At 37.7% G+C, this 15453-nt stretch overlaps 2 protein-coding genes across 9 annotated transcripts in view; one reads left to right on the top strand and one right to left on the bottom strand.

Annotated features, from left to right (window-relative positions):
• Window positions 1–15453, bottom strand: part of KCNJ5 (potassium inwardly rectifying channel subfamily J member 5) — a gene marked incomplete at its 5' end in the record, with an annotated part of 310228 nt that overhangs the window by 116117 nt on the left and 178658 nt on the right. The window lies entirely within an intron of this gene.
• The window catches only part of ARHGAP32 (Rho GTPase activating protein 32), a 288492-nt gene that overhangs the window by 177159 nt on the left and 95880 nt on the right, over window positions 1–15453 (top strand). The gene's annotated exons all lie outside the window — the stretch shown is intronic.

Below are 15453 nucleotides of genomic sequence, written 5' to 3'. Positions count from 1 at the left end.
CACTTGTCTGAAATGTTTGATGCCCTTGGTTCAATTGCCAGTAATTAAAAAAATCAAAAAACAGTGTGCTGGAGGAAATGCGTTCAATCCTTTTGTCCCTCCCAATATTTTAGGATACAGCACAAAGTGCTTTCACCTTGAACTTGTCAATCTACTGAACTGGGAGAAGTTAACTTCTGGTAATAATTTGCCTAGTTTAAGATACTTTGTTACAGCAGATTACAGGCACCTAGTCATCTGGGAACACCTCTATTTCTTCCCTTTATTGGAATGATACTTTTGCTGGTACCAGGATTCTTGGCTTCCACATTTTGTCCTTTATCACTTTGAAAATATCAACCCACTGTGTTTTTCATTCCAGGGTTTTTAATGAGAAATCTGATGAGGACCTAATGGGGAAATTATAATGAACCCTGCCTCCCTTTCAACCCCAAAAGTGTTAATACCATGCTCTACGGTGTCTTATGGAACAGAGCATTTTGTTATGGTATCACGGTGTGTGTGATGTGCTGTCATCCTTTTGACACCAATTATTTGGGGCTGGAGAAGGGAATTGAATACCTTGAATGTTTAGATATGAAAAGGCTTTCAAAGCCAAAAGTTATTATAGATTTTCAGACTTGAAAAGTCCCTTGAAATTTTGTACAAATTTTAATTTCTAAATATATAAACATCAGTCTCTATACCCACTGAAGCAAAAAGCTTTAGGAGTCCTTTTTTATTCTTAAAGTGGAAAAGGTCTTGGAGGCCCAAAAGGGAGATGACCACTGAGGAGCACATCCAGATGTAGCTGGACTGTTTCTTGTTTTGACCTCACAAGGGGCCATTCTGAGGGAATTTCAAATGCTGGATGATATTTAGGGGTTTTTGCAGCTGGGTTTTTGTTTCTAAGGACAGGAAGCTCTTCGTGGTGACTTGTCAGACTCCCATAGGGTGTTTGGTGGTTGGCAGTTGGTAGTTGTGGTCTTTGGATATTGTTTTTTACTGTTTTAATCTTGTTTTGGTTTGTTGTTTTGTTTATTTTTTAAAGCTAGTATTCTTAGTTGGTGTTTCTGCTTAGGATGTGTAGCAAGAGTAGTCATACTACTGTGGTGTTGCAGGATTCCAACTCCTGTGATGAGATAGCCTTTGTGGACCATTATCAAGCCCTGAGAGAGCCATTTGGCATGGTGGGTTTGGCCTGGTGAAACTAGCCTGCCATCTCCTCACTGGGGCAGAAATGCATGGTGAAAAGTCCTGCCAAAGGTAGAGGGGAGCTTTCTGGTCCTCACCAAACCAGAGATAATGATGACCCTAAGTCACCCAAATGTGATCCAGCTACTTCAGATTATTGACCTCTTGAAAATGTTTGTGTCACAATGGAGCATGCATGTGGGGGACAGCTACTTCACATCTCACCTGGAGGCATGCAGGAGGACGGAACTGGAGATTGTTGAGGCAGATCACATGTGCTGTGTGTTACTGCCATGAGAAGTCATCATGCACTGAGACCTGAAACTAGAGAACATCATGGGAGATGCCAGAAGCAACATCAAACCCATCAGCTTTGGCCTAAGCATCTGATTCTCTCTTGGGAAGAAGCTGAACAGGTTCTGGTGCAAAATCATGTGGCAGAAAGAATACAAGTGTCCCCCAGTGGACATCTGGAGCCTGGGTGTCATTGTGTATTTTAAGTTAACAGAGAGCTACCCATTTATGGGTATGAAATGAAATAGGCATGACACAATGAATTTGCAACCATTATAGAATTATAAAAGATGAATGAAAAACAAAAACAAAAACAAATCTTCCTCTGTCCCTTTGCAGTCTGTTGATTAGGCTTCGATGAATGGTTTTTGCTGTGGTTGGGGTGGTGTATTTTTACTCAGCTCTATGCTACTGATTTTCATTTTCCATGCAGAAAAAGGACTTTTAAGCACATTTGAAGACTTGCTGAACAGAGTTGTGTTTTTAAAGATCAAAATGTTAGTTATGGTTGGTTTCCACGGTGATAGAAAAGTGAAGTCAATATGTGGAACATAACTCCAAAGATAGATTTGGAAGGAATTTAGAATATGATTGTAAAAATCTTGCTTCCTAGTAGATAAAGGACTGAGATATGAAGTTGAAGGAAGTTACAGTTACTTCAGTCATTGAGTTCATGTCATAAATATCTACAGACAATTGTAACTCAGTCTTTCATCATATATACTCTTGTCATATGTGGTTCAGGTACTGAATAAAGCATATCAATACTCAGATTTATATATAGGGTCAACACTGGTATTTCTTGATCCCTTGAGTTGACTCAGATAGGCAGTTTGCCATTAATCTCATTTGGGTTCTCTCTTGCAATCACAGTCACCTGGGTTTGTAGCTGGGGTTGGGCATTTGGTGCTTTATTGTTCCTCTCTATGGCTTTTTTCCCACATGTCATCTCATCCTTCAGAATCCTTCCACGAGCTCTCTCTCCGGTAGGGCAATGTAGATCTTTTATGTCGATGCTTAATGCCTTAAATAACCAGCCAGGCATGGTGGTGCCTACCTGTAGTCCCTACCTATAGTCCCAGTGACTTGGGAGAGTAAGGCAGGAAGATAGCAAGTTTGCGAAAGGCCCTAAGAACTTAATGAGACCCTGTCTCAAAATAAAAAATGAAAAGGACTGAGAGGTGACTCAGTGGTAAAGTGCCTCTGGGTTTAATTCCTAGTACAAACAACAAACAACAACAACAACAACAACAAATCCCAGGAGTTGCAACAACAACAACATCAAATCCCCGGAGCTGCTGAACCTTTTAAGGACTTACTTTGGAAACCCCAGAACTTGCTTTCTTCACAGTGTTGCTTTCTCCTATGATATTGGCTCAAATGTCACAGCATAGCACGGATTGAAAAGGTGGGGGCCTAAGTTCTGATGGGAGGAACAGCACATGCATATAGAGAGGACTGAACCTCAAGTTCATAGTAAGTCTCGATATCTTGTAGGCTAAGTCTCTTGACTTCAGAAAAATGATTGTGGTTATTTTTGAGTAAATACAAAGTATTAGCCAAATAAAAATATTGGTCTATATAAATTTTAGATTCCCATGCAGAAAATCTGTTGGGGGGAAAAAAAGCTTTTGAAATTTTTATAGGAATTGCATTTAATTTATAACTAATTTATAGTTGAGGGATAATTACTGCTTTTACCATACTGAGTTTTCAAATCCATCTGCATTTAGTTACATTTTCCTTCATATCTTTCAGTGATGTTTGATAATTTCCTTTGATATTCTGCATACCTTTTATTTAGTTTATCTTTAGGTATCTTATGTTTTTTATTGCTAATTTGATTGCATTTTAAAATTAGGTTTTACCAGTAATAGGAATAATAGTTTACCTTTAAGAATTCATTTTAATCTTTTTAAAGTGTACCATTCACTGGTTTTTATTATACTCAACAGTGTTTTGTATCCATCACCAAAGTTGAATTTTAGAGGATTTCTATTACTTCAGAAAGAAAATTGTACCATTAGCAGTCATACTCCATTCTCCCACTGACCCCTGTTCTTTTTTCCTCAAGCCGTAGGCAGCCACTAACCTACTTTCAGTCTCTATGAATTTACATGGAAATTTCCTATAAATGAACTCTTACTGTGTGGCTTCTTTTCACTGAGCAACATATTTTCAGAGTTCATCCAAGTTACAGCATGTGTTAGTGCTTTATTGCTTTTTAATCATGGAGTGATGTTCTATTGTGTGGACGCATACTCTGTTTTATGCATTTAAAATTTAACTTTTCTGAGAGACTTCTATTTTGGGGAAGAAGAACCAGACAGTGCTGAGTTTCCCACTCCCTCCTTCCCTCTCCCCCCCCCTTCCGCCCCTCCCCCCTCTCTTGCCATTTTTGTTGTTGTTGGGTACTGGGGATTAAACCCAGAGTCACTCTACTACTGAGCTTTTTAGTTTTGCTTTGAGTTTTACTAACTTGCAGAGGCTAGCCTCAAATTTGGAATTCTGTCTGACTCTCAAGTTGGAATTACAGAAGTATGCCACTAGATTCGCCATTTCATCTAGTTTTTTTTCCTCCACTGTGGTGCTAGGGATCAAATGCAGGGCCTCATGCATGCATGGTAGGCAAACATTCTACTACCTAGCCACATCCCCAGCCCTCTGTCATCCGCTTTAAATGTACCATTCAGTGACACTAAGTACATTCACATTGATGTGCATGGACCAGAACTAGCCATCTTCAGTACTTTTCCTTATTCCAAACTGAGAGATACAGGGAATGATTCAACACATGAAATCAATCAGTGTACTATGCCACATTAACAGAATGAAGGGGGAAAAATTACATGATCACCTCAGATGAATCCAATCTTTTCATGATAAAAACCGAATAAATGAGGAATAGAAAAACTCCTCAATTAAATAAAAACCATATATGAAAAACCTATAGATAACATCCACTCATTGATTAAAAAAGGAAATCATTTCCTTTTAATCAGGAACAAGATAAGCATGTCTTCTTCTGCCACTTTGAAATTCATATGATTTCTCAAGGAATCAGGAAGTATGAATCCTTCAACTTTGTTCTTTATTAAAAATTGTTCCAGATATTTAAGATTCCTTGAGAAGTCATATGAATTTCAAAGTGGGTTTTTAATTTATTCAAAAAATGCCAATGAGGTTTTGAAAGGGATTGCACTGACTCTGTAGATTACTATCAAAAGCGGCAGAACATTTTCATCAATTAATAATTATCTCACATGTGCTTGTATTAAAATATATATTGTTGACTTATTGTCATTGAATTCGTGGCCAACAGCACTGTATTTCATGCTTGAACTTAAGTTTAGTTAACATGCATATTTTCTCCATGAAACATGACAGCCTTCTTGAGCTCAGAAACATTAGGTAAGTTGGGTCATAATTCAGATTCAAGGTGAGACCCAGAACACATACACATCACTTTAAGCAAAGCTTGTCTGATTATGGAAGAATCACCACTGGTATGGAAACATGCTATCTACTTTTGCAGCTGAGCTGAGTGAGGAAGACTTTTATGGGGTGACATTTAACTTCTTACTATAGGATAAAATAACAACTTTGTGAGTATCAGAGTCAACCACTTGAGATTTATGGATTCTGAGTAGTAAAGCACCTGAAGGATAGGTATATGGAAATCAATATTCAGGACATTCAAATTTGAAACAAAGCCTGAAGACCAAGAATTTGGAAAAGAAGTTCACCTGAAAATTAAATAAGTTTTCAAGGGCAAATTCAAAGAGGGAGCCACAACTCAAGATACCTATAAATTAATTTTAAAAAATTCAGAATCTTCCAATTTTCCTACATTACTTCTATTATGAATTCAACATTAATTGTCCAAAAGCTCATGTTGAAACAGTGCAAAAAAAAAAAAAAAAAACTTTAAAGCTGAATTGAACAGGTTATGAGAGTCTTAGTCTAATCAAGAACAAATCCCCTCATAGGAATTAATTGTAAGCAAGAAGGATGTGGCTGGAGAAGATGGGTCCCTGGGGACATGCTTTTTGGGGTATTATTTTGCATGTGGTGAGGGCAGTCCCTCAGTTTCCTAGTGCCATGGAAAGCCACCACACTTTCCTCCACCATACTTTTCTGCCATTATGTTCTGCCTCACCTAAAGCCTTGAAGGATGGAACTGGCTGTTTATGGACTGGGGCCTCTAAGATCTTGAGTTCCAAATAAATGTTCCTCCTCTAAAATTGTTCTTGTCATATCTTGGTCTCAATAGCAAAAACAGCTTCCAGCCTGGCATGGTGGCTTGTAACTATAATCCCAGTGGCTCTAGAGGCTGAGGCAGGATGGAGAGTTCAAAGTCAACCTCAGCAAAAGCAAGGCACTAAGCAACTCAGTGAGACCCTGCCCCTAAATAAAATTTTAAAAAAAGGGCTGTGGATGAGGCTCAGTGGTCCAGTGCCCCTGAGTCCAACCCCCAGTAACCCCCAAAATGACTTTGTGTATTCTCTTTTTCTTGCACACAGTGTTGGGTTGAACTATGTTTATTTTTAATCCTTTTCTAGTCTTTGCTGATGATTATAGAAATTAATCCATTCACATTTGTAGTATAGGAATACTATACTACAATAAGGAAGGACTTACTTTTCTTTATTGTTTTCTGTATGTCTTACAGTTTTTGTGTTTCATTTCCTCCATTATTACTTCCTTTCATATTTCTTTGAATTTTTTAGTGACATGTTTTGATTCTCGTTTGCTTCCATGTACCTTTTTTTACATGTTCTTTGTGGTCACCATAGTAACTACATATAACACCCTGAAATTTTACCAGTCTCTAAACTCATATCAACTCAACTTCAGTTCCATACAAAAAGATCCACTCTTACACAGTTCTGTCTCATTCTTTTGGTTATGGATGTTACAAATTATATCTTTATACATTATGTACCCAGTAACAAAAATTTTATAATTATTTTTATGCATGTGTCTTTTAAATCATGGAGTGTTGTAGTTTGGACCTTTAATGTCTTTGGAAAAACTCGTGTTTTGAAAACATGTTCCCTAGTGTAGCACGGTTCAGAGGTAGGGCTTTTAAGCAATGATTAGATCATTGGGCTGTAACTTCATCAGTTGGGGTGTTACTGTAGGAAAGAAGTCACTGTGGGAATGCCTTTGGCAATTATATTTTGTCCCTGGCTCCTGGGGCTTTCTTTTTTTTTCCCCCTGCTGCCATGAGCTGAGTAGCTTTCTTCTACCACATCTTTTGGCCTGGTGTTCTGCCTCTTCTTGAGTCCAGAGCCATGGAGTTGGCCAACCATGGACTGAACCTCTGAAACTGTGAGCCCAAAATAAACTTTTTCTTCTCTAAGTTGTTTGTGTCAAGTATTTTGGTCACTTTGAAGAAAAGCTGACTAACACATGGAGAAAAACAAGAAGTGTAGTTTCATACCAAAATTTTAATAAAACTGGTGTTTGTATTTGCCCATGTATTTACCTTAATTGGATATTTTTATATCTTCATAGGGATTCAGCTTACTCTTTAGTGTCCTTTTACACCAACCTTGGGGACTCAATTTAGTTTTTCTTGTAGGATAGGTCTAGTGTTAATCAAGTTCCCTTAACTTGTTTTTTCTGAATGCCTTAATTTCATCTTTATTTTTAAAGAACAGTTTTGACAGATATAGAATTCTCAGTTGACAATGTTTTTCTTTCAGAATTTAAAATATTATCCCATTGCCTTCTTGTCTCCAGGGTGTTTGGTGAGAAGTTCACTTTTTTATTTTTATTTTTTTTTAATAGTACCAAGTATTGAACCAGGAGTGCTTAACCACTGAGCAACATCCCCAGCCCTTTTTTTTTTTTTATTTTGAACCAGAGTCTCACTAAGTTGCTTAGGGCTTTGTTCAGCTGCTGAGGCTGAGTTTGAACTTGCAATCTTCCTGGCATAACCTCCTGAGTCGCTGGGATTACAGGCATGTGCCACCATGCCTGGCTAACATCTAATCTAATTGAGGATCCCTTGTTTGTGAGCAGCAGCTTCTATCTTGCTGCTCTCAAAAGTGGTCTTTGATTTTGTCTTTTGACAGTTTATCATGTGTCTTGGTGTAATCTCTTGGTTCATCCTACTTGGAATGCATCAAGGATTTTGGATATGTAGATTCATCAAATTTGGATTGATTTCAGACATTATTTCTTTCTTTTCCACTTTCTTGGGTTTCTGTAAGGTGCATGTTGGTCCACTTGATGGTGTTCCATAGGTCTCTTAGGTGCTGTTTACTTTTTAAGAATTTTCTTTCTGTTCTTTAGATTGTATAATTTTAGTTTCCCTATCTTTAAGTTGACTGATTCTTCTTCTTACCTAAATGTGGTGTTGAGCCTTTTAATGAAATTTTCATTTTTGATACTGTACTTATAAGCCCCAGAATTTATTTCTATTCAGTTTCTTTTTATACTTTCTGTGTCGTTTTTGGTATTCTCAGTTGCTTATACATTATTTTTTCTGGTTCTCTTTATTTTGTAATTTATAATTTACTTGCACTTTTCGAGTGTTTTTAATACACTTCATTTAAACTTTATTAAGTCCAGTATGGGACTTCTCAGGAACAGTTTCCTTTGACTAATTCTTTTTTCCCATGAATAGCCTGTGGTGGAGTTTTTTTGTTTGTTAGCTTGTTTCCTTGTATACTTTGTGACTTTTTGTTTTGCACACAGGACATTTTAATATTATAATATGGTAATTCTTTTTTTTTAAAGGTACTAAAGCAATTTATTCATCTTTTTAATTTATTTATTATATTCATTTTTTAAAAATTAAAAATCATAAATTTACATAGGGCAATGTAGTTTGATTCATTCTATTATTTTTTCCCTGCCCCCCCACCTCTCCCACCCCGCTTTTCCCTTTATACAGTCCTTCCTTCCTCCATTCTTACCACCCTCCTTATCCCTAACCCTAAACATAACCCTAACCCTAATGATAACCCCTCCTACCCTCCATTATATGTCCTCATCCACTTATCAGCGAGATCATTCCTCCTTTAGTTTTTTGAGATTGGCTTATCTCACTTAGCATGATATTCTCCAATTTCATCCATTTGCCTGCAAATGCCATAATTTTATCATTCTTCATGGCTGAGTAATATACCATTGTGTATATATGCCACAGTTTCTTTATCCATTCATCAATTCAAGGGCATCTAGGTTGGTTCCACAACCTGGCTATGGTGAATTGAGCAACTATGAACATTGATGTGGCTGTGTCTCTGTAGTATGCTGATTTTAAGTCCTTTGGGTATAGGCCAAGGAGTGGGATAGCTGGGTCAAATGGTGGTTCCATTCCAAGCTTTCTGAGGAATCTCCATACTACTTTCCAGAGTGGATGCACTCATTTGCAATCCCACCAGCAATGTATGAGTGTACCTTTTTCCCCACATCCTCACCAACACCTGTTGTTGCTTGTGTTCTTGATAATCGCCATTCTAATTGGGGTGAGATGGAATCTTAGGGTGGTTTTGATTTGCATTTCTCTTATTACTAGAGATGTTGAACACTTTTTCCTATATCTGTTGATTGCTTGTACATCTTCTTCTGTGAAGTGTCTGTTCATTTCCTTAGCCCATTTGTTGATTGGATTATTTGTATTCTTGGTATAGAGTTTTTTGAGTTCTTTATAGATTCTGGAAATTAGCGCTCTATCTGAAGTATGAGTGGCAAAGATATTCTCCCACTCTGTAGGCTCTCTCTTCACATTACCGATAGTTTCCTTTGCTGAGAGAAAGCTTTTTAGTTTGAATCTATCCCAGTGGTTGATTCTAGCTTTTATTTCTTGTGCTATGGGCGTCCTGTTAAGAAAGTCTGATCCTAAGCCAACAAGTTGAAGGTTTGGATCTACTTTTTCTTCTATAAGATGCAGGGTCTCTGGTCTGATTCCGAGGTCCTTGATCCATTTTGAGTTGAGTTTTGTGCAGGGTGAGAGATAGGGATTTAGTTTCATTCTGTTGCATATGGATTTCTAGTTTTCCCAGCACCATTTGTTGAAGAGGCTATATTTTCTCCATTGCATATTTTTGGTACCTTTGTCTAGTATGAGAAAATTGTATTTATTTGGGTTTGTGTCCATGTCCTCTATTCTGTACCATTGATTTACCTCTCTATTTTGGTACCAATACCATGCCATTTTTGTTACCATTACTTTGTAATAGAGTTGAAGATCTGGTATTGCGATACCCCCTGTTTCACTCTTTCTACTGAGGATTGCTTTAACTATTCTGGGTTTCTTATTCTTCCAGATGAATTTCATAATTGCTTGCTGTATTTCTGTAAGGTACGTCACTGGGATTTTAATTGGAATTGCATTGAATCTGTATAGCACATTTGGTAGTTTGGCCATTTGACAATATTAATTCTGCCTATCCAAGAACATGGGAGATCTTTCCATCTTCTAAGGTTTTCTTTAATTTCTTTCTTTAGTGTTCTGTAGTTCTCGTTGTAGAGGTCTTTCACCTCTTTTGTGAGATTGATTCCCAAGTATTTTATTTTTTTCGAGGCTATTGTGAATGGGGTAGTTTTCCTAATTTCTCTTTCTGAAGATTCATCACTTATGTATAAAAATGCATTGGATTTATGAGCATTGATCTTGTAACCTGCTACTTTACTGAATTCACTTATGAGTTCTAAGAGTTTTCTGGTGGAATTTCCAGGTTCCTCTAAATATATAATCATGTCATCAGCGAACAGGGATAGTTTGAGTTCTTCTTTTCCAATTTGTATCCCTTTAATTTCTTTGGTTTGTCTAATTGTTCTGGCTAGAGTCTCAAGAACAATGTTGAATAGAAGTGGTGAAAGAGTGCATCCCTGCCTTGTTCCAGTTTTTAGGGGGAATGCTTTCAGTTTTTCACCATTTAGAATGGTATTGGCCATGGGCTTAGCGTAGATGGCCTTAGCGTAGATGGCCTTTACAATGTTAAGGAATGTTCCCACTACCCCAATTTTTTCTAGTGTTTTGAGCATGAAGGGGTGCTGTATTTTATTGAATGCTTTTTCTGCATCTATTGAAAAAATCATGTTATTCTTAACTTTTAGTCTGTTGATATGGTGAATGACATTTATTGATTTCCTGATGTTGAACCAACCTTGCATTCCTGGGATAAAACCCACTTGATCATGGTGCACTATCTTTTTAATATATTTTTGTATGCGATTTGCTAAAATTTTGTTGAGAATTTTTGCATCGATGTTCATTAACGATATTGGTCTGAAATTTTCTTTCCTTGATGAGTCTCTGTCTGGTTTTGGTATCAGGGTGATATTGGCTTCATAGAATGAGTTTGGGAGGGTTCCCCCCTCTTCTATTTCATGGAATACTTTGAGGAGTATTGGAATGAGCTCTTCTTTAAAGATTTTGTAGAACTCGACTGAGAACCCATCTGCTCGCGGACTTTTCTTTGTTGGTAGGCTTTTGATGACCTCTTCTATTTCATTGCTTGAAATTGATTTATTTAAGTTGTGTATGTCCTCTTCGTTCAGTTTAGGTAATTCATATGTCTCTAGAACCTTGTTGATGTCTTTGAGGTTTTCTGTTTTGTTGGAGTATAGATTTTCAAAATAGCTTCTAATTATGTTTTGTATTTCACTCATGTCTGTTGTGATATTTCCTTGTTCATTCCAAATTTTAGTAATTTGGGTTTTCTCCCTTTTTCTCTTTGTTAGTGTGGCTGAGGGCTTATCAATTTTGTTTATTTTTTCAAAGAACCAACTATTTATTTTGTTAATTTTTCCGATTTTTTCTTTTGTTTCAATTTCATTGATTTCATCTCTGATTTAACTATTTCCTGTCTTCTACTACTTTTGGTGTTGGTCTGCTCTTCTTTTTCTAGGGCTTTGAGCTGTGATGTTAAGTCGTTTATTTGTTGATTTCTACTTCTTTTGTTGTATGAGCCTCATGAAATAAATCTTCCTCTAAGTACTGCTCTCATAGTGTCCCAGAGATTTTGATATGATGTGTCTTTGTTCTCGTTTACTTCTAAGAATTTTTTTATTTCCCTCTTGATGTCTTCTGTTATCCATTCATCATAGTGTATTATTTAATCTCCAGTTATTGGAGAAGTTTCTGTTTTTTAATTTGTCATTTATTTCTAATTTCAATCCATTATGATCTGATAGAATACAAGGTAGTATCTCTATCTTCTTGTATTTGCTAACAGTAGCTTTGTGGCATAAAACATGGTCTATTTTAGAGAAGGATCCATGTGCTGCTGAGAAGAAAGTGTATTCGTTCTTTGTTGGATGGAATATTCTACATAAGTTGGTTAGGTATAAATTATTGATTTTGTTATTGAGATCTATGGTTTCTTTATTCAATTTTTGTTTCGACGATCTATCCAGTGGTGAGAGAGGTGTGTTAAAATCGCCTAATATTATTGTGTTGTGGTCTGTTTGATTTCTGGAATTGAGAAGGATTTGTTTGACGTACATTGATGAGCCAGTGTTCGGGGCATAGATATTTATGATATGTCTCGCTGATTTATGCTTCCCTTACGCAGTATGTAATGTCCTTCTTTATCCCTTCTGACTAGTTTTGGCTTGAAGTCCACATTATGTGAAATGAGGATGGATACTCCAGCTTTTTTGCTGTGTCCGTGTGCATGGTATTTTTTCCCCATCCTTTCACCTTTAGTCTCTGGGTATCTCTTTCTATGAGATGAGTCTCTTGCAGGCAGCATATTGTTGGATTTTTCTTTTTAATTCAATCTGCCAGTATGTGTCTTTTGATTGATGAGTTTAGGCCATTGACATTCAGGGTTATTATTGTGATATGATTTGTATTCCCAGTTATTTGACTCATTTTTGGTTTTTGATATGATTTGGTTTCTCCTTTATTTGGCTATTCCTTTAGGCTAGTTCTTCCTGTTGCTGATTTGCATCGTTGTTTTTCATCTCTTCCTCATGGAATATTTTGCTGAGAATGTTCTGTAATGCCGGCTTTCTTTTTGTAAATTCCTTTAGCTTTTGTTTATCATGGAAGGATCTTATTTCGTCCTCAAATCTGAAAGTAAGTTTTGCTGGGTATAAGATTCTTGTTTGGCATCCGTTTTCTTTCAGGGCTTGGTAAATGTTGTTCTAGCTTTTAGGGTCTGGATTGAAAAATCTGCTGATATTCTTATTGGTTTCCCCCTGAATGTAATTTGATTCTTTTCTCTTGTGGCCTATAAAATTCTGTCTTTATTTTGTATGTTAGGTATTTTCATAATAATGTGTCTTGGTGTGGGTCTGTTGTAATTTTGTATATTTGGAGTCCTATAAGCCTCTTGTACTTGGTTTTCCATTTCATTCTTCAGATTTGGGAAATTTTCTGATATTATTTCATTGAATAGATTGTTCATTCCTTTGGTTTGTTTCTCTAAGCCTTCCTCAATCCCAATAATTCTTAAATTTGGTCTTTTTATGATAGCCCATAATTCTTGTAGATTCTGTTCATGATTTCTTACCATCTTCTCTGTTTGGTCAACTTTGTTTTCAAGATTAAATATTTTTTCTTCAATGTCTGAGGTTTTGTCTTCCAAGTGTTCTATCCTATTGATACTCCTAAAAACTCCTATGGAGTTTTTAACTTGGTTTATTGTTTCCTTCATTTCAAGGGTTTCTGTTTGTTTTGTTTCAGTATCTCTAAGTCTTTATTGAAATGATCTCTTGCTTCCTGTATTTGCTCTTTTAACTGTTGATTGGTGCGATCATTTAATGCCTGCATTTGCTCTTTCATCTCCTCCTTCAATGCCTGCATTTGCTCTTTCATCTCCTCGTTTGCTTCCCTGATTGTTTTAATTATGTACATTCTGATCTCCCTTTCTGACATATCTTCTGCCGTTCTGTCATTGGGTTTTATTGATATAGTATCTAGGTTTGTTTGGGACATTTTCTTCCCTTGTTTTCTTATATTGGTGAAATGTTAGTGGGACTCTGTGATATTGCAGATTTCCTCTATTGGCTTATAGTGTCCCTGTCTATTATCAGTGTATCACCTCCCAGCCTTCAGTCACCTGAAGTCTTGGAGTAACTTGATAATGCAGTGCTTCCGAAGAAAGCTGCCCCTAGCCTGCTACTGGTTCTAGGGCTTGGAGCTGGCTCTGTGTGGAAAGGCTCTGACTGGGGGCCTGCTCTGAGAAGCTGGCCGTGTGGGAGGAGCCCACCGCTGGAGTGCGCAGGGCTGCCTGGAGAAGACTCTAGCTGTCCTGCCCTACTCTAATAAGCCGCCTGAATCCAGGCTTGTCACCGGGTTGGAGCTTCACCAGATGGGGGAGACTCACCCCGTGGTTCTATTTTAGTCCCAATCTCTCAATGCCTCCCCTTCTTGAATCCTGGGTTCTGGATCGACTGGAGATTCAGTTACCCCCTAGTCCGCCATCTTGGATCGCCCTGTGGAAAAAGCCTGTGGCAGGAGGGGGCAGGGCTGCCTGGAGAGGTCTCTGGCTGCCTTGCCCTGGTTCCAGAGGCTGCTTGCGGGTCTGAGGTCTCCACTGGCTTGGGGACTTGTGGCTGTGTCTGTGTAGAAAGGCTCTCACTGGGCGGTCTGCTCCAGAAGCTAGCCTAGAATGGCGCTTCCCGCCGGAGGGAGCCGGGTTGCTTGGGGAAGTCCCTGGTTGCCCTGTTCTGGTCCCTGAAGCAACCTGCGGGCTGGAGCTCAGTGCGCTGGCTCAGGGACTTGGAGCTGGTTCTGTGCAGAAAGGCTCTCACTGGGGGGCCTGCTCCAAGATGCTGAAGAATCTGGCCCTGTGGGAGGAGCCCACTGCCGGTGTGCTCAGGGCTGCCAGGGGAAGACTCTTGCTGCCCTGCCCTACTCTAATAAGCTGCCCGAATCCGGGCCTGCCGCTTGGGCAGCACTTCACCGGGTGGGGGAGACTCACCTCGTGGCTCTATTTTAGTCCGAGTCTCTCAATGCCTCCCCTTCTTGAATCCTGGGTTCTGGACGACTGGAGATGCAGTCACCCTCTAGTCCGCCATCTTGGATTGCCTAATATGGTAATTTTAAAAATCAGATTCCCTCACTTCCGCTGGATTTGCTGGTTTTGATTGTTGAAGGCTGCAGTCATCTATTAGTTTAGTGAGTTTTAAAACTGCTTTTGTAAAGACTATTTATTGTCCTTTAGATTGTGTTCAGATAATGTTTTGGTATAATCTCTTGTTTCATCCAAGAGATGAACCAAGAGATTACATCTTAATTGTTCTATTGGAATTCTTTTTCTTCTCAAGTACATCTTTTAGAAGTTCTTTCAGCAAGGTTTTGTTGGTGGAAACTCTTTTTGTTTTTGTTCATCAGAAAATGCTTTCTTTTTTGGTTCTTATTTTTGTATGGTAGTTTAGGTATGAATAAACTCTTGGTAAATTTCTTTTCTCAGAAGATATTCTTAACCAAATGTTCCATCTGTTACTATTGAGAAGTTGGATGTTTTATATTTACTTAGATATTTACCATTTCTAGTGCTGCTAATTCCTTCCTGCAGTCCTGGATTTTATCCAGTATCATTTCCCTTTATCTTGAAAAACTTCTTTTAGCTTTTCTTGTTGGGATGGCCTATTGAGGACAAATTCTCTTGGGTTTTGTTGTTTGTGAATGTCTTTATGTTGCTTAAATTTCTGAAGGTTATTTTATGGGACATATTGAGAACTTTTCTCTTAGCACTTTAAAGATCTTTTCGCTTTGTCATCTCCTTTCTTATGTCTGGTGAAAATTCAGCTGTCATTATTTCTCCCTTTTAGTAATATGGTTTCTTCTTTGAGGACTAAAACATTTTTCTGTATATCTTTGTTGTTTAAAAGTATGATTATGATATGTTTAATACTGAATTATTTGTCATATTTAGGACTTACTGAATTTCTTGAATTTGAGGTTGATAGATTTCATGAATATCTCACAAATAGTCCTTCTGCCCCATTCATCTTTTAGTTCCTTTTGGTACTTCAGCTATACCTATGATTATCTGTTTGGTATTCTAA

The sequence above is a fragment of the Sciurus vulgaris genome, assembly GCF_902686455.1.
Source record: "Sciurus vulgaris genome assembly, chromosome: 11".
Taxonomy (NCBI): Eukaryota; Metazoa; Chordata; class Mammalia; order Rodentia; family Sciuridae; genus Sciurus; species Sciurus vulgaris.
The sequence above is the reverse complement of the archived record's forward strand: the minus strand, read 5'-3'. Positions and strand labels throughout refer to the sequence as shown.